The sequence below is a fragment of the Anguilla rostrata genome, chromosome 7, assembly GCF_018555375.3.
Source record: "Anguilla rostrata isolate EN2019 chromosome 7, ASM1855537v3, whole genome shotgun sequence".
Lineage (NCBI taxonomy): Eukaryota > Metazoa > Chordata > Actinopteri > Anguilliformes > Anguillidae > Anguilla > Anguilla rostrata.
In genome coordinates, this window is record NC_057939.1 from 54,573,456 (window position 1) to 54,594,483 (window position 21,028).

The following is a 21,028-nucleotide window of genomic DNA, read 5'->3' on the forward strand; positions in this document are numbered from 1 at the left end:
AAAAACCAACAGTTTACTGAGATTTTAATCTTAGTGTCCGCTGGAGACAGGATTACAAGAATTTAAGATGGACATGTAGTTCAAAATAATGACAATGCTGCAAATTGAGAAACTCCTATTTTGCAAGGTCTTGCTGTCACGAAATATAATTAGAACTGGAAATTGTTTCTCGTCTGTGTGCATAACGTAGGCCTACGCTGAAAATAACTGGTGTGCGGTATGCACACATCTGTCTCTGGCTGTGATTAAGTAAACGGAAGAACAGAGTGAGAGTGGCAACGGATATCCTCACTGTCACTGGAGTGCTGTGAGGGTGGGGAAGAGTTAACGACCACACGCAACTACAGTGAATTCAAAAAGGGGGGTTTCTTTAAAAGTTACCGCCGAAGTGGAAACCACTAGGTCTCAGTAAAAGACTTGAGTCTAGTCTTATCTTTTCGTTACCCCTTCCTCATCTCCTAAGGGAGAATATCCCAACACAAAGTAAATGTCTCGGCAGGAGAACGAAACTAAGGCGTAAGGAGTGAGTGAACTTTAGGAAGACTGCAGTGCAGTCTGAAGAAAAGTAAAAGGAAAGGGTGCCTCGTAAATGAGGAAGGCAAAAGGCGTTTAAGGAAAATAAAGAATTAAAGCTAGGTGACTAGTAGGACAGGTGTCTTACTACTAGTCAAAACAAAAGCTAAATTAAAAAATCCTGTACCTTTTTCTTACCACCGTTTCTCTAAGAGAGATTTTCTCTGTACCGGCTCTCGTGTACGTAAGTAGACACTAAAGCGAGAAACAAATCTCACGTGAGCGTATATAAGCTCTCTCAATCAGGTGCAAACAATCGGTCGTAATCAAAAGCAATCACGGAGCGCCCTCGGGCGGTCCTGAAGATTACCACACCTAGTTACCTGAAACAGCACTGTTTCCTCAACTGGGATATTGAGTAGCCGATTAGCACGAAACGGCGTCGATTAGCACAACCCACGACGCCGCATAGCAAACCATGGCAAGTGCTGACTATAGTCAGTATTCTGCCAGTCAAAAGAAACATATGAAGCAGTATGGGGTTAGCATTCTACCCTTTCAAACACAAACAACCATTGAATTTTCAGTCAAGGTGATTGATAATTTAGTCATGGCCTAAACCGCACTTTACAAAAGCTATACAGTACAGCACAGGTAATGTTTAATTACTAGGACTGGTTTTGTTTAGCAACACAGTGGTATTGAGTATAGTACCGAATACAACTGCAAAATGTAAAATATTTATTGTAGAAGGAAGTACTGACAGTTTACTTTTGAAATGAGAACGTTGTGCCCTACACTGCTCCCCTTTCTTTGTGATAGGCTTTCGGACCACGTGTCCAAACAGAACTGAAACCTCTGATAATTGTTAGCTCAGTCTAAAAGACAACACCCAAATAAACCACGTGCTAAAGTAGCATTAACCACAGACTTTTCTGCATCAGAGGATATTGTTCATATCATGTCGCTCATTGACTATGAACCAACATGTTGTTATTATTGGAGCTTATAGTATGAATCATTGTGAATTTCATATTACTAATACATACAATATTTCTATGAACTGTTATGCATTAGGAAGGATGTCTATTAAGCAAATAGCTAGTAGCATGCTTCTTCAAAGGCAATAATTTTCGTTGTTCATTGTTCAATGTGAAATTCATTGTTTATTTTGCAAATCATCTGACAAACTGCACAAGCAAGGATATAGTCATCCGACTCAGCTATATCACATGGTTTATTGGCACTTACACACATTAACAGAGAGAATGCAATCTGGGTAAGTCAATCAATGCCAATAGAAAAAAAAAAAACATTGGTGGAGACTCATGACTACATTATACTGGCCAGAAATTTATTTTAAACAAGTTTCCCCCCTGTTCTGTTAGTTTAGATTGAGGGCTTACCAAGGTTGCTCTGTACTTGAACACTTGAAATTTTAAAAAATGTAATTATAATAATAATAATAATAATAATACATTTTATTTATCAGGCGCCTTTCTGAACACTCAAGTTCACCTTACATGGTATTATTGTGCAATCAGGCACTGGCAATTTTGGGGTGGGGAAGTGGCGCCCTGTTTAAGACGTGCGTGCTACTCTTCCTGTTTTTTTTTACATTTATTTTTTATCAATATTTCGTAAAGCAGAAAAAACCAGAATGGCTGTACACAATTCTGCTGTGGCATTTGTCACAACTTTAGTTAGGATCCATTTGAAGGCTGCCAATATTCTAACCCCTATGAATACCGCACAGGACTTCTCAGATGTGACTAAGAAAGGATTGCATCATGTAATAATGCAGCATCTGAGGGCAGGATGGCTTTCTGTTATGTTCAGTTGGACATGTTCCCTTCCAACAAGAGAAACGACAGGCCTTGTGCACGCAAAAACAGGAAGTGGCAAGTCAGGACATGTACAGTCTTGTAGTGCAGCACTTGACTGCATATTTGTACAGTTGCCGTAAAGCATGTTGTTAATTTAATGTATGAATGAATTTTTTTTTTCAGTTTCCCATCAGACTTAAAAAAATGTTTTATTTGAAATGCAATTTGTTATATAAAGTGGAAAGTCCTTATATTTGAGAATTCAATTATGTTTTTCGGCATTGTTTTAGCGTTTAAGGACCTGTTTTGCTTGTATGCAGGCTGCCAAAAAGAAAATCTTTTACTTCCAGTCAATAGTGCATGAAAAGGGAGATAAATTATAAAGTCAACAAACAAAAGAATGAAATATACACACCTGAAATTCACATGTATTTTTAAAAACCAAAGTGATAATAATTGATGCAAGTTATTTGTTGTAATAAACAGTCACAGCATTGGCGAGTTTCTGAGACTTTTTTAAGTTTAACATTTCAATAAAAAATATTTATAAAGAATTTATTTTATGGTACATCCATATTTCTAAAAAAACATTTAAAAAACCAAATCAAAATCGAACCGAACACAAAACACACTAATCGCTCAGCACCAATGCATAATGCAGCAGTTGGGACTTGACTTTCTTTGAACGTTGAATCAGCCAATATTAAAGTAAACATTCTCTAGTGATGAAAAGAAAACCTCCAGATTGAAACAATGGGCATATAAACGTTCCAGTTACAGTAGAATTTTTGTGAAAAACGTGTAGCATGTGTATGAAGCGTGTGAGAGATTAGCATTAATTGCACTGATCTCTGTTTGAAGAAATATAAGCAATGGCATAATTTTAACCACACGGAGGGAAACATTTCTCTGCATACTGTTTTTTCCCTAATCATTATTATAGAGATGCATGATACTGAATAAATAGAATACTATTGGAATACAGTAGCTTATTTCTCTGGTATGGGCCCGTTTCCACCAGCCTGTGAGCCATTCAATCTTTATGCCTCTTCAAATGTGCTGTTCATTTACTGCAATTCTATTAGTTGATAGTTTTACTGGTATAACTATGCAACATATATTTACATTTTGGCTGCAACGTCATGCCTAACATGTTCAGGATAATTATAGCTAAATTAGAAATAATTTAAATTTGGTTGTCTCATGGCTCATACCCACAGAAAGGGTTAAATCTCCTGAGAAAATTCTAGATTTTTAAATATAGTCAGCGAAAGGGAACAGAGGTAGTAATATATTGGAGGGACAGCAGTCAGTCGTTTCCCTGACATAGTTAATGTGCACAATGGTGCCTGTATTAGAGAAGGTATTTGGACGACAACGGCATTTTGTAGGGCACAAAACACACTCGTGGTTGTGTGACACGTGCTTGTCTGACCATAGGTACTGTTTCCTGGGTCAATGCTAAATGCTATAATGCGATGGGCGGCACAAAAATTGGGGCGTCAAAAGGTATGCCGAGTTCAAAATTTAATCAAGACAAGACCGTGGCTCAGGAATCTCCCGGGACTGCACCATATTGTTAGCACACAAGACCTCCCACACATCGGGCCAAATGCGAATCACAGAACGTGCATTACTACAGGAATCTGACTGATCAGGGAAGACACAGCAGTCCTCACACCTTTGTTTTTGGCTGGACCGCAACAGCGGGGGGGGATGTGCAAGTACCCTAACTATTCAAAACTTTCTGCTGCCGTGTAATCTCAGCAGCTAATAAAAATGAGAAAAGCAGAGAATAATATGCAATCTCAGCTCTAAATATACTGTTTAATAGCTTGACTTATAGCATAGCCTACAATTTTCAAGGACCTCACAAATATGTCCAGGATATTTTGTAAATTTTCTTATTTTCCATGACTGGAAAACTAGTCGATAAATTTCCAGGTTTTCAAGATTTTCCAGGACGAGTGGGAAACTTGTCTGTATTTGCCAGGTAATTAACTGATGAGGGAACATGCATATTTTCAATAAAGCATGAACAAAAACAAAAATCCAACTGTGAGTGTGTGTGTTTTTTTGTGTGTATGTGTGTTTGTTAGTTTGTGTGTGTGTATGTTTGTATGCGTGGGTTGCAAGTTTGCTTGTGTGTGTGTGTGTGTGTGTGTGTGTGTGTGTTCCTCTAGTGGCCGGTGCCTGTAGGTACATTGTGAGGACGCTGATGACTGTTGCCTTCCTCACTGCCGATGGCAGTTTGCAGTTTAAGCCCTCCCACTTCTCTTAAAGCTGGCCAATTACAGCCATCATTACAACACGGCCAGCATGTGGGAGAGTGATTGACAGGCAGGACAGGAACTCCACGCCACTGTCAGCGGCGGATGCCCAGAGTGAGGAAGTGTTTGAGACACTACCTCACCCTCCTCATTGTTTTCTGCCTGTTCATTCGGTCAGTGCAGGAGGAAATAAAGCTTGCTACGCTGCATAAAAACCATTAAAGGAAATAAGAACTCCAAGTGTTTCATTTCCCAAAAAAAGAAAGAAAAAAGAAAAAAAACATCAAAGAGCAAGAAGGGACATTTTAATAATTATTTCTCAGATACTTCACTGTAAAGACATAGCAACCATGGCGTTGAGGTATTTATGTACTTAGTTACCTCCTTGTAGATCAAAGCTTATCGGTTGTGGGTCATTTTCAGAAAAACAAAAGGGTTATTTCTGTATCTGGGCCTTGCTTTGAACTCACCCCACACTTTGTGTGCAGGCTGCTGGCCCACACCAGAGAGGTGACTGTACAGATTACCATTCATGCGGAAAATTCCAGTTTAAACCGGCCGAAACCGGCTTGGTCAAGCTGGGTTAAGCTGTGCTTTTCACACTTCTAGTTGGTTCTGGCTACTTGACCAGTGGTTACCCGGCTGACCAGCCTATAGTCAGCTACTCCACCAGTTTGGCTGCCAGCTGACTCCCAGCTTAACCAGTTTCAACCAGCGTTCACCAGCCACAGACCAGCTTTAACCAGCCACAAATGAATTAGGTTTTTATATTTACTTAAAACTGAAAATAATTATTTAAATGGGTTACTGTTAATTATTTTGTTTTGCAACATTTTTGTATGTGTTTGCAATGAAAGTAAAGTCACATTGAATGTGTGTGAATTACACTTCCCAACAGTTTATCAGCTTCATAATGGATGCAGTTTTTTTTTTTTTACTGAACTGTCTCCAAACGCTTTCTGAAATGAAATGGCCGAGCATTGTTCCAGTTGAAGCTGTATTTTAAGCTTGCAGCAGCATGACATCATGCTGAAAGACAGGAAGATTGTTCGTCGTAATAATACGTGTCATTCCCTCGGTGGAGTTTTGTGGTGGATCCCTGAATGTAAACCCTTGAGTCAGACCGAACACACTGGCATTATCCTGCCCACGGTGGATGTCGTTTCTCAGTAAAAAAAAACCTCTGGTTGAGAAACCACAGCTGATGTTCAGTCTTGTATCATACTGGTTTTTAAGTATAACATTTTCCCTGGTTTGATATACCATTTCTCTCTTGTACATTTTTTGCAATGGGCAAATAAGGAAAACATTAGCAGGCCTTTCCTGGCAGTGTCTAGATATACAAGTTGCATCTACAGAATTTACAGGGCTTCCTGGAGACATTCACGGGGTAACATTTTAAATGCAGACTGGAGATAAGGACTGCCGAATGTGATGGGAAAAATCTCAGTGCTGACGATGTGCGACAGCTTTAGATTATTTTCTGTCTCTCTTCAGCAGTGACTCAGAGAGTTTATCTCCAGCATAAATGCGCTTTAATGCGTCTCATTCCAAGGGCCGAGCCATAGAGCGGCCAGGCCACAGACCAACAGCACCCACTCGCTGTTTACAAGAGACAGATGTGCACAGCCCACACCCTACAGACAGTGCACAGCCCACACCCTGCAGACTGAGCACAGCTCACACCCTACAGACTGTGCACAGCCACACCCTACAGACTGTACACAGCCACACCTAGACTGTACACAGCTCACACCCTACAGACTGAGCACAGCTCACACCCTGCAGACTGAGCACAGCTCACACCCTGCAGACTGAGCACAGCTCACACCCTGCAGACTGAGCAAAGCCCACGCCCTGCAGACTGAACACATTTTTTTCCATTTTTAAAATTACTATTATTTGAGCAGTTTAGACTCATGTTAATATGGTCTTTCTATCAACAATCTTGTAATTCCATAAACCATATTAATGTTATGGATCCCAAAGTGTCACGCCACAGCGTGAAAAAAAAACATGTTTGATGGCTTCCTCTGAATGGCTGCCAGCCTGTTAATAGTTTGTTCCTGAAGCATTGTTTGCCCTCCTATCTGGATGAAACTGCTCCCCCCCCCCCCCAAACACACACACGCACACACAGAACACCACATCCTTCCTTCACCTTCGCTGAATCCCGCGAACATCGCCAATGGACCTGCCAGCGCTGTGTGAGTCAGCCTCCGGACTCCGGCAGGAAGTGGAGGGACCCGTCAAGATGACCTGTTTAACAGGCCCTCAGGCTGATCCCGCTCTCCACAACCTGGGGACCTGAAAGCATGGAGCGGCACTGCCCATCAGACCCGGGGAGCTGATCACAGAGCAACAACCCCCCTCCATCAGACCCAGGGAGCTGATCATAGAGCAACCCCCCTCCATCAGACCCGAGCAAACGATCAACGAGGAGCACTGCAGTGTTTCAGAAGAGCACTGTGTGTACTTTGTATCAAGTTCAATATCAGCAATCAAAGAGCAACACTACTCTCCCATTAATAACAATGCAGAATTCTCACCAGGTGGAGAATGGATGTTTATTTATATAATAATAAAAAAAACTGATCCATTAACAATTTTGACCAATACACATTAGGAAATGCAGTTATAATTATTTTAGCATGCAAATTAACAAATAAAGTGACAAAGAAAGCTATGGTTAGATTAAATGCCGCGTCTATACACAAATTCATCTGTAACATCACTGCCTCGCCATAAAATACAATGAACGTGAACTGAAACAATCCATCATAGACAACTGTACCATTTAAAATGGCTTGGCAATACCTTCATTCCAAAAAATTTCCAAAAAGAGCCACGTTATCCCACCCTGGTCAACGAAGAACACAACAGCACCTGTTAGCACCCATGGGCCACCCTAGAACGTTTACAGTCAGTGAGACCACCTGCATCAGGCTGTAAAACCAACTGACATATTTACATGCCAGTGGGCTGTATGGGGCCCTTGGCTATGGGAACTATCAAATGCATTGTTACTGGAGAACGTTAGAATTCGAATATCACAAATTAGAAAAAGAATCCAGAACTGCATTTGTTCAGGCGTGAAACTGTATGTTCTTTGTCAGGGATGGATAATAACAGGCAAAAAATTTTTTTAAACAATAGCATAGCATTCTTTAATATACCTCCTCTTGGTCATGTTTTAATGAAAGACACTTTCTCAACACTAATTGCATTTTAAAAATCCTTGTTAACAATACAACAACAATAGGAAAAGATTAAAAACTGCAAACAACTTGAATATATTTACAGAGTACAGCCTGCCCAGGCCAGCTGCTTAGGCCTATGTCCTAAGGGGGTTCATGAGTACACTTTGTGTAAATACATTTAAACATGTCCCCCGACTTAAAATGGCTGCCCAATGATGCACTGACACAAGGGTTCCCAGCAGACCTGGGTCAAATACGTATTTGCTTTGGATTCTAATACTCTTCTGTGCTCTATTGATCTTGCCTGGTGTAACGGAGCCTGCCAATGTGCCCAGAAGTTTGCAGCAGAGTTTGCAATTTTTTGAGAGTATTTAATTGGTTCCAATACACCAGACAAGATCAGTAAAGTGTAGAAAAGTATTTGAAATCAAAACAAATACGTATTTGAACCAGGTCTGGTTCCCAGCTCCCGTTCACCAAAAGACCACCCTTTTGGTCTGAGCATGGAAAGCCAATCACCCTATTATGTCTGTTTTGTAGAAACAGAACAAGTGGCTGGTGTCAAAAAACATTGAAATTACTCGAACAGCCTTCCAGTTCACCTTCAATAGCATTTATCCAGTTTCTCCAGATAATAACCTGCATTTCATATAATAATTAGCCATGTGAAATAACCAGTAATGCAAACAAGCAAATGCAACAGTAACACTTTTGTCTTCACGAACACAAATCACGAAAAATGAACTTACCAAGCTAAGTTTGTGAAAACAAAGTGCAATGGTTGCATTAAATCCTTGTTAACAAGGGCGACATAGCTCAGGAGGTAAGACCGATTGTCTGGCAGTCGGAGGGTTTCCAGTTCAAACCCTGCCCTGGGCGTGTTGAAGTGTCCTTGAGCAAGACACCTAATCCCTAACTGCTCTGGCAAATGAGAGGCATCAATTATAAAGCGTTTTGGATAAAAGCGCTATATAAATGCAGTCCATTTACCAACCAGCAAAAGTGAAAGACAAGCGTTGATTGAACACAGGCCCTGGTCTTGGACGACAGGCGCATGCGTTTCCTCATTTCTGCAAATCCCTTCTGTGAGTTCTAGGAACTCCTCTTCAGCTTCTTCCTCAGCTACATTTTGCACCACAATATTAAAAGCATTTTGGCAGCCAAGGCCTGCTGTAATTTTGCATGCCTGCGTCAAGAACGGATCTCCTGTCTGTCCCACATCGTTGCTCATGCTCTTCAGAACAATAACACAGACTACTTTTCTCATTTCCTGAATGGACATTGTAGTTTTGATAAATGTGAATCAGTGTGGTTGTTGCAGGGCTGAGGATTTTCAATGGGAGGCCAGACAGGAATGAAAATGAACAGACACATCACATAATACAACTTAAAATCTGCATTTGAATCTCAGCCCGATGTTGACGGGATATCTCTGTTCCTGCCTCCAATTCACTTTCATTGATAGTGAAAAAACACTTCATTCCCATTATTTTAAAATTATATATATATATATATATATATATATATATATATATATATATATATATATATATAAATAAATCATTGTGTTAATAAGTATAATACAAGGGTTTATGAGTGAGACACCACATGAACAACATTAGAAAAGATTTAATTAATCATGTCTCATTTCAAATTGTAGGTTTTGAAACACTTAAGTGGGGGCCTATACGGTGAAATACCCAGTGTTACTTCAACTCATAACATTGTTCACGTATGACAGTTGGGATGCATCATAGGTCATTTAAAGTGTCACGTCAGATCGCAGTTCTCTGAGAAGAGGCATTCATATTAGTTAAGATGATTTTAAGCCTTTAGCAGGGGCAAAGCAGATTTTATTTCATGGTTCGAGCTATATATATATATATATATATATATATATATATATAATGCAATATACAGTAATTAATTTTTATTTAATTTCTATGAAATGTTTGCCCTTTGCGATTCTGCAAATGTTCTGCAAAAAAAGCACACCAGGAAATAAAACAAAACTATCCACAAACAGTGACAAGATCGGATAGAAACAAAACAGTGAATGGAAAATAGTTTCAGTTTGCCCCCGCTACAACTGCTCATGCGATTACGGTAATAAACGAATTTGCATGTTCATGTCCTCCCGGTGTAGGTTAAAATCAGAGAAAACTAAAATATTTTTTCCTCTCGATGCAGGAAATCTGATAATACGCCATCATTTTTAAATAAAAACTTTCATTTTTAGCAAAAGATCACGGTATTCAGAGTGCTAAACGTGTTCCTAACGTAAAGAAATGTAAATGAACGATATAGCCCAGGCTAATAATTAAGTTCTGAAATTAACAATTACGTTTTTTTTCAATGTCAAACTGAGCCAAAATTAGCTTTATATTGAAATTTCGACAACAGGATATCCCACATGATAACGCAAGGGTGATTGCCAAAAACAATCAGCCTTGCTGGAAATCTGCAGTTTTCCTTCGTTTCTCCCAAAATAAATCACATCAGCCCATCAAACATCTGCGTAGAAGTAGGCCGTGACAATCCAGGGTTTTGCTTTGAACAAAGTGGGCTACTTGATTTTAGATTTACAACAAAAACGAAGGTGATTAAATTGTCATTTTTCATTTCTAAGACCAAAATAATCTTATAACGTCTTTAAATGTATATTTGCATGCTTATAGTTTACAAGAAGCAACATAAACTGAATCAGCATAAAAAAGCTCATGCAGTTCTGTAATAGACATTTGTATTAAAAATATATAGGCCACTATATAACGATTGGGTTTTAATCAAATTAAGTTTGGAGAGTTAGCTACTTTTAGTGATAGTTGAATTCGCCAAAACGTAGTTCAAGGGAAAAATGACAAAATTGATCGGATTCCAGATCAAATTATTACAATATAGAGAACCTAATTTGACGTAAATAAACTGGCTAAATCAATGAGCGAATTAACTCCGATTTGCCGCTTGTAAATGCTATTATCATATCAACAGCCTATTTATTTTAATGTTATGAATGTGCAGTTATAAATTATGGCCAGATTAATCGTGAATTTAGTTTGAATGATCAGTTTCACAACATGAATCATCTGAAATCAATAATAAAAAGGTATAATGAATTATACAAAATTACAAAATCATCTTTGTAACCTACATACACAATTATAATTGTATGAAGAGCAATCAGCCCGATGTCATACATGTTGTATCTGTTTAAAAAAATTAAAAATTAAAAAATAAAAAGGCCCTGACTGAATTCACTCAGCTTTCAGTAAAGCTACAACGTCCTGGTGCCCATTCGTGTTTGCCAAGTCAACTGGTCGCCTGCCGAAGTGGTCCAGGGCATTGATGTCCGCGTGGTGCTGAATTAGGATCGCCACGGTGTCAAGAAAGCCCTCTCGCGCAGCGTCGTGAAGCGGCGTGCAGCCCGTGTGGCGGTCCGCTATGTTGGGGTTCGCCCCATGTTCAAGTAATATGCGTGCTATGATTGTGTTCCCCATCATCATTACCTATAAACAAAAACAAACACATACAAAATAATAATAATAATAATAATAATAATAATAATAAAATAATAATAATAGAATAAATAAATAAACGAATCATGTCAATTCTACACGCCCAACCGTTAAGCATTATACCACGATTTTAATGCGGGTTGAGTTCAAAACAGATATTCTTACTTTATGATATTAATACACAAATGAGCCAATATTCAGTTGCCCACATTACGTTGTTTGTTCGTCGCAATCAAAATATTATATCCAATAATTAGAGGACCACGCATGCAACCCAGAATTATGCAGGGTGCATTAATTTAGGTCAAGATTAAAGGTTATTGGGAAGGCACCTATTTGCTACAGTTTTCAATACTTAGCGTACACGGGTACGTATTTCACGAAAACAATTATTTATATTACTTTTTGTTGTAAAATAAATCGCTCCAATTATGCATTCTATCATTTTATGTTTCTGATTTTGATGGCTGAAGTTTTTAAGATGTACCTGATGGAAGGCTATGGAAGACCTAAGACCCAAAAATAAAGTGCAAAATTGCAATAATTGCGACATGCTTACAGATCATTATTAGCCAGGTTTCACTATTTTTATATATTTTGACGGGGGGGCGACAATAATTTTGGAAGTCGCTTATTTGTAGCTGATAACGAAATATGTTTAGAGATGATCAAAATACATTTCGATAAGAACGCTTATTCAATTAGTTATTCCTACCGTTATTTAAAGCCGCAACGTTCCAAAACAACAATGAAAGATCAAAATTACACGTGGGCGATGGACAAAATTAAAACAGACATAATGTTGTATTAAATATTCTACAATAAGCCAGGCCCGCCGTAAACTCCAGTTGGCCACGCATGGAATATTTTTTATGTCAGAAAGTCCATTTATCCAGCTTCATGAAGTCGTCTGACCCAAACACAATTAATTCATAAACTGTTGTCACCCAGAAGCAATATTTATAAATTGCAACACACCAAATTTTTCTACTGGCAAGGAACACCAACCTGAAGAGGGGTTTGTCCAAATCTATTCACATCATTGACATCGGTTCCAGTCGCAATTAAAATTCTAACACGTTCAGTGTTTCCAGTCGCCGCTGCTGATGCTAACTCATCTTGAGGACTCATCTTGGACAACACAGGTCTTCTCTGCAGAACCGGCACTTGACGTATTTGCAGGTATGCTGTCAACGTCGCAAAGTGCATCGTGAGCTTCAGTAAGCTATATTTTACACGGACACTTCCTCGTTTAGGGTACTTTCGAAACGCCCCGTGCATGCAAATAAATGCGATGGCCAACAACACCATCTAATCGCAATTTTCATTCAGAATAGACGATTCCACGGCTGTGACTCCGGACAGATTTGTTCAGACTTGCCTATTTCGAATTTGTCCAGCGTCACACAAACTGCGCACGCTCAGTAGGTTCAACACCAGGAAGAGGAAGGTTTAATTTGTTTTTAAAATAGGCTACACGTCTTGAGCGGAATGATGCACCCTTCTGACGGAGACGTGTTGGACAATCTCAAGTTACAAGTTCGTAGTTACAAAAAAAAAAAAGAAATACAGCGTTCTCGATAAATTGTCTATGTCTTACAGATATCTGGGTAATTGTGAAATAAAATCCACAGCAGAATGCTAGGCTACTGCGTGCACGGAGCGCGCGCGACCAGCTGTTACATCCGTGTTATGATTAAAAAATTGCGTCTTGCTCGATTGCAGGCCGTTGCAATTTTCAAAAATATAGTGTCTAGGCTATAAACAACTAAAGAACAGTTTTACGCTCCTCTTCACTGCCCCGTTAAATCTCATGTTAAAAGAATACATGTGCCTTCGGTTGTGCATTTTATAGTCTAGCCTACTATTCTTAAATAGAAATAGATTATAGCCTAAATTAGCTAACGGGGCAGATCAGGTGGTTTGTCTCAGTATGCTTTAGCCTATTCCCCCTCCAAATTATTTTTCAAAATTACGAAATTAAATAGACCAGACCTCATCCCAATGATTTGTGAATGCATCCAATTTCCGATTAGTTTTAAGATTTGTAAGACGTTGCTAACCGAGTCTGCCTTATAAGACACACATAAAAAATATTTTTCACAATTTGAAGCATTTTATTTTAAATAATTACTTTTATCATTAAGAATTGTAATAGTAGAGTTGTCAAAATATTAATTTATTGATACTCATAGCTTATAAATTAGCCTACTGTTTGAGCCTATAAATTGTAGTTTAATGTATCAGTCATTCGTTTTATTATACCCTACTGACCTGCGTAAATAAGAAGTAGACTACACAAAAAACACGGGTCTACGCTGGATCTATAAATTGCATCAAATACTGATCATCTGACCGACTGTGTATACGCAGAGAATTCGTAGCTTTATCACTCTATGTGATGTGATTCAATAATATGTGATGCTTATTGAGGCCACGAAAAGACAAATACAGTACAATCAAAACGAAAAACGTAGCCTAGCCAAGTCTGCAGAAGAATATGCAAACAAACGCGCAGCAATTAAATAATTTTTATTGATCACTTCTACCAACGCCAACGTGAATTTCTGTCGCATGTAACTTATAAAATAGCCTATATCTAAACATATTTTAGGCCAATTCTGTTTCTCAGCTTCAGACTGTGTTTCAGATGTCTTTGTGAGTCCGCATATACAATTTTTTTATCGAGGCCTATCAAATTTGGCCTTCCATAACTTTTGACTAGCTGTACGTAAACGCAACACCATTTTCACACGCACCGTATGAAAGAAAGTAAATAGTTGCTTTTTAAGAAGCACGATAGCCAACAGTATATATATATATATATACGTATGTTTAAGATATTATCTTATATATATATATATATATATATATATATATATATATATATCCTGTGCCAAAGCGTCAATGTAAAATGACGCATTCTTATTGGTTGGTTGTTTTGTAATTATATATTTGCAGTTGCCATTTGGCTGTTCAAATAGGCCTAAATTTATAATTCGCGAGGAAGCGATAACTGCCTTGAACGTGTCTGTCATTGAATAAAAGTGCAATTATAACATATTTACAAAATAATGAAAGATATATTATTACAAAATCTGTAGGCTATATCGATGCGGTAATGAGCGGTTTCGTTACAACCAAACAAGCCTTTTGCGATTTATTATCCACTCACGCATGCGCACGCAAGCCGAAATGAAATGATTTTCACCACGGTGTGTCCATACCTTCAGTAGACGCACGTTTTTATCAGTGGACCATTTGGTAAGTTATGGTTTTTATATACAATTTTCATCGAATTTTGCCATTTTTATTTTTTTTTTCCATTCAAGTTATGCAAAGGGCATACGGTATTTGAAAAGAACATATTGAATCAAAATTGAAACAAATTTCTAGGCTGTAAAATAAACTATATTTCTGTACGCACATATATTGTAAAAGGCTTCGTTACATACATCTTTGCGTGGCTTTTCTATTTAATCAAATGAACAGGATTTGAGCTTGGCGTCCTGGGTTGGCGTGGGTGGGTGGAACTGGCTTGGTCAGGATTTGGAAATCCCCGTGCTCTCCTGATCGTGCGGCCTAAACGCGTTTTTTTTTCTCACACTAATTTGTGTATGAGAAGAAGAAGAAAAAAACCCCGAATTTCTTTTCGATCAAAACTGCTAGGCATATTTTATTAAGGAGGTGTGTATACCTGTCTACTGTACGACGTAGCCTAAACAAACTCAAAACGTAAATTAAGTTTCATACAATGAGGCCTATACGTTTATTTATTGTTATTTTTTTACAGTCTAATTAAAAGGGGGAAAAATACACAAAACCTCGACGACTGTTTAAAATCCTGTTGATACATACAGTAGGCCTACTGTGCTGTCCTCTGGTTGTGTACGAATTATGATTGTACATAATATTTTGGTGACTGCATTTTATCTGAAGGCGTAAGAAAATTTGGCCTATATATTTTGTAACGGCCTTGTTGTTCAAGGACCACCATTCGTTGTAACCTATTGTATACAGTACCTGTTATTTTAAACTTTAAACATTTTAGTTACTTAACACCATGATGATCGGCCCCTAAATCAAAAACAATGTGAAAACGAATGGTATCAGTGAGTGTTAACACAGTGGGACAACGTTCAGAACAGTGTTTATGTTTTGTATTTCAGTATTGCATTTGTTGTGTTATTTGTCATGTTATAAGATGGCTGTGCCGTATGTATGCATGTTTAATATAGATTACAGCCAGAGTAAAAACAACAGCTTCTTAGCTTTAAATGTTATTTAATGTCTGGAACATATGAAATCACTGTCCTGGTAACAGATAAGGGTGCTGTCATCTGTTTGGTTAATGTGTCTCAGGCTAGTATGTCATTAAGGAGAAGCGGGGTCACCCGCCCCATGAGTCATTAAAATCCCAGCCTATGGTACTGCTGTTACTCGGGGTGGTGGTGGTGGGGAGGCAGGGGTTTGTTGTCCTATCAGTCTATCATTGAGGGGCTTTGACTCAGATTTTCACAGTGTGCACGTGGATTACATCGATATTCCAGCAACATTCTCCTTAATGAAAGGTACCTTTAGTCTTCCCCTCTCCACAGCCTCCCACACAGAACTATAAATAGGACTTTTATTTGGAAATAAGGGTAGAGGGCAGAGGGCAGCATTTAAAAAAAAAATCCCTTTGAAGAGTAGGTTTTTTGGAATGTTTTTATTTCTTCTTCAAAATTCCAAGTCAGTGTTCTAGAACGCCATCGCTTTCAGTTACCAAGTGGCTGTTGTCACATCCGCATTAGTATGTCCAGTTAAGAACATTCTAATCGCATATTTGTGTCTCACACCTTGAAGGGTTAAGGATGCGAGCTCAGTTCTGTAACCAGCTGTGGAGAATGAATAAGGAGTCTGGGAATGTGGCCATAGCTGTGCCAGCAAAATTAAAATAGAAACATGAGACTGTGTCACGTTTTAAATGGAACGTAAGAAAAATTGTTCTTTACATTTAGTCAGTGGCAACAGCCATTTAGCTATCAGTATGGCTTTTCCCAACTCTGTGAGTACACCCCTGATGACTATTACCAATTATAGATTTTGTGTTGACCCACCCCATCTATTTTTAGTTTGCATACAATAACCTACATCACAACACAATCATTGATATACCAGCTGAAACACAAATATACAAACTTTCAAACAGCAATGCTCTTAGTCTTCGAAATAATTGATACAAATTTAAAGTTGCTCTCTGAATGTAAAATAGTCTTCTAATATTTAAATTAAATATGTATACTGCTGTGCTCTGACACGGACTAGTATTTTCCTCTGAAGCTTTTAATTCGGTCGACTGTCATTTTTTATTTCTAAACATATGGCTGGATTCAGATGCAACAATCTGGAGGTACGGAAGACTTCATGATGGAATTGTGGGGTGGTATAAGTCGACTTTAGTAAATCACAATCAAAACAACAGAGAAAGGGGCTGTAACACAGCCATCTACCAATCAATACATTTCCCAAAATAACAGGTTTCCAGTGTAAATATCTACCCATACCTAAAGCTAGCCCCTCCCTTACCACTCTTACAAGGTAAAAATCGTGTCAGCTCAAGTACAAAGGCCTTCACATTGCACAACACAGACATTGTTCACAATTCCATTTGCTAACCTAAACAAAAATACATTTTAAATACCCATGCGTATATTCGCGCAGCTGTAACATGAGAATTTACAGTATTACTGAGACTGAAATACTGTGATTATGTTACGCTGTAACACTGTAGAAAATGTGAATAAATAATGAGAGTGTGAGAGCTCACGCTCACGAGTGTGGTCGTGTGAATGCTCGGACACAAATGAGCAAATGGAAAGTTGACTCCTTAAGGTTGCAAGTAAATGCACTTCTTTTCTCACTTTCTTTGTGCAAACTCAGCATGGCAAGTTAGTTTCAGCAGTGGCTAAATTATGTTTGTTTTTACGTTAAACAAATGTTAATAAAAATAAAAAGTGCAAGTTAAGGACAAATGTTAATTACATTCCAGCCAGTTGTTTGAACACTGCCAAGTGCTGTCATAAAAAAACATCAAAAAATTTTCTGAAGCCAAACAACAAACAGACAGACATTGATTGTGTGCAAGGCTGGTGGAAACCTGCTTGCAGACAGGAATGAGTCACTCGCATAAACTAGACATGACCATTCCCACCTTACTTTATATAGTCATTATTATAGTTTTTTTCTTTGAAGCTAGCATTCAAACAATCGAAAATATTCATTCAAAGTATGTACATGGCATACCTTACATAGCTTTCTAAAAAACAATTCTAGATAAATGGAAATTTTAAAACACACATACCACAGGAATGTTCAGTGTTAGCTGTCTGACTGAACCTCCCCCCCTCTCCCCCACACACACACACACGCACACGCGCGCACACACACACACACACACTCCCAAGGTCACCATGCTGTAATATTGGATTTCAAACTGACGATATTGCCTCCATATTAGTAATAGTGGTATTTAGGTCCTCTTCACATATTCAAAATGTTTTTCAGTTGAGAGATAACTGTCTGTCACACATCCCCACTTCCTGTTTTTGCCTGTGGTGCTTAAAGGGGCAGCTCGCCCAAAAATGTTTTAAAACATTTTTTCAGCATTGTTTTAAAAGATGTATAATATATGCATATTTTTTTCAGGGAAAACATTTTTTTAATGACCTCAAACATATTAGTTTGCATTTTTAAAATTGAATTCATGATATTTACTTTGTTTTTAAACTATTTCAAATGAGTAATTCAACTTATACAAATATGCCTATGGCTTCAATTAGGTTTTAGGGCTCAAATTATGGTTCAGCTAGGGTTAGGGTTAGGAAAACGGTAAGTCTGAGGGTTGAGGCAAGTTCATGGCTGTGTTCAGCAGCTTGAAGAAAGGTTAGGACTTGGGTTTGTTGTTGATTTTTGGATGAGCCAAAAATTTTCTCTATAGTTGCATGACCATTAAAAATGTATAATATATGCATATTTTTGCAGGGAAAACATTTTTTTAATGACCTCAAACGTATTATTTTGCATTTGGATTATTATATTCATGATATTTACATTGTTTTTCATCTATTTAAAATTGGATGTTTTCAAATGGTACCTGTGGCAAGTTGATATCATTAAACTGTGCCACTTTGATATCATTAAACCGTGCCACTTTAATATCATTAAACTGCCGCCTTGATATCATTAAACTGTGCCGCCTTGATATCATTAAACTGTCGCCTTGATATCATTAAACTGTGCCACCTTAATATCATTAAACTGCCACTTTGATATCATTAAACTGTGCCATCTTGATATCATTAAACTGTGCCATCTTGATCTTGTTACTTCATATACACATGATGTCATAAAGAACAATGGGGCATCTGTGAGCCAATCAGAGGCAACAGGCCCCAGCTGTTCTGCATCTGAATCGTTCCTCCTGTCCACGGAGCTGGGACCAAAGCGGTTACTGAGTCACATGTCCACAGACTCACATCCAGCCAGTTCCCTCCCCCCTCAGGCTGCCTACAGTAACTCATGCTCCATTTTACAGATGCACTGCTGGTGGCTTCCTGTTCTGTCACCTGATCGAGTTTCCGTATTTCTCTCGTGGATGTAGTATGAATGAATTTATCCTTGATGTCACTCAACTGAAAATGTTTTAGTGTTTTACTGCTACTGAAGGGGATTGTTTTGTACGTCTAGGGTGGTAAAGTGGAATCACAGCTATTGTTGTTTATTATCTTTGTGCAGTTAATGATGAGCACTGTGTGATTTTACAGAACTATGATAGTTGCCAGGTGTCTGTTAATCATTAGCAGAGTGTGCTGGTGTAATGTTAGACCTGCTGTATATTTCTATACAAATGTGGGAGGTTTATTGTCAGCACCATGGACAGAACCTGTTTAAACTGGACTGATATTGAGTACAACTCGAGTCCAGTACAATTGTGGTTGTTTCATGTTCATGATGAAATATGCATATTTATGTGATCTTAATATGCATATATCTACAAACATGTGTATCTATTAATCTATATGTGGGCTGACGGATGTGTGGGTTTTTGTTGTAATCAAACATTTACTTTGATTGGTTCAAGAGGTCTCACCTTCCCTTGTTTCTGTCGGTCTGGTGAATACAGGAACCAGCACACAATGGCAGCCCCAGGGGCAGGGTTTCAAACCACAGGCCAATGGCAAGGTCAAAGTGACGAGGGTGAGGGGCTAGCCTTGTTATCCAAAGGTCACGGGGTCAATTCCCAAGTAGAACACTGCACCCGTGAACTTAACCTGTACTTAACCCGCATTGCTTCAGTATATATGCAGCTGTATAATTGGATGCAATGTAAATGCTGTGTAAAAGGTTGTGTAAGTTGCTCTGGATAAGAGCGTCTGCTAAATGCCTGTGGTGTAATTTAATGCAATGTCATGTGATCATTTCTGCGGGTGCACATTCGTTTTCCTTCACCGATGCTTTCCTCCAGAGATCACCTGAAACATACGCGCAGCCTAAATTACAGAGCCTCTGTGCCTGTCCTGCGTCACTAGCCTGATATCAGACAGAATTGTCAACTCGTTACGCTCCATTTCCATCTTCACTGGGCGGATTAAAAGGCCTGGAACCAGGCAACGGTGGCACTTCAATCGGGGGCAATAAAGATGACTGGGGAAACGTGATACAACCTGTGGCTAGACTGTAAGGTAAATAACCACACAGTGAGAGCACTGTCAGGACAAAGGGGCTTTCTGGAAATATAAATCTAAAGCTAGCCACAGGTATGCAGGCAACCATAATTTTGCTTTTTTTTTTTTTTTTTCTCAGCCCGCATGGATACTCGAGCCAAAAAGAGAACAAAGTGTCGGTGTGGGAAAGCAGGCTGTTACGTCATTGGCTGAGCAATGCGAGCAGCGGAGGAGGGGGTGTGCAGGTGTCCACCTGAGAATATTGTTCCCTACTGGCGTTCTTAATCTAGTCAGGATTATACAGTGAGAAATAGGCACAATGGACTACTGTTTTCTTCGCATTCCAAAAAAAATGTTGCTGTTCTCTTTCAGTTAATGATATAAAAAACATTTGCAAATGCTAGCTAGTTCGTGCCTTGTATACAATGCAAAGGATTTTATGGTTTTATGGTTATGGTTAATAATAAATACAAAAATACCTAATTGATTTTGACTGACAAATTCTAAACATGTGAAATGTTTCATAATTATGTAAGAGTCAAAGGAGAGGATGCAAGTGTATTGTCACGTCGCAACATATACAAGTGCTGGACAATCACCCCACAGATTTCTTAAAATTAAAATAAAAATAAAACAACAATTTAAATGCTGCCAGATTTTCTGTCAGGAAGTCGTTCTCCTGTAGAATGCAGCCCTCCCCTGTTCGGCCACATTAATGCGCGTGGGCAGCCTTCCGGCCTTCTCATTGCACAACATCATCCGCTGGCATTTGAAAAAAGAGAGGGTATGCCAGCCAGCAGGAAGCAAAGCAAAAAATGAACTTAGATGAACGTAAACAAGGGGTGTTTACAGATTCAGAGAGAGAGAGAGAGAGGCTCCACACAGGGAGGGAGGGAGAGAGAGAGACTTGGTGTCCGGTTTTTGTCTATTCAAGAAATTGTTTTAAAGTGACTTTGTGAGATTCAAATTACTGCTGATGTCAGCAAATGTCCCTGTCAT

The 21,028-nt window shown here is 38.7% G+C and overlaps 1 long non-coding RNA gene across 1 annotated transcript; it reads left to right on the forward strand.

The window, feature by feature from the left end:
- The first annotated feature begins 14,236 nt into the window (after positions 1 to 14,236).
- Positions 14,237 to 20,910, forward strand: LOC135260082 (uncharacterized). The gene is made up of 3 exons (XR_010331464.1): positions 14,237 to 19,562; positions 19,831 to 20,047; positions 20,169 to 20,910. It is a non-coding gene; the product is annotated as an uncharacterized LOC135260082 (long non-coding RNA).
- Positions 20,911 to 21,028: the final 118 nt, after the last annotated feature.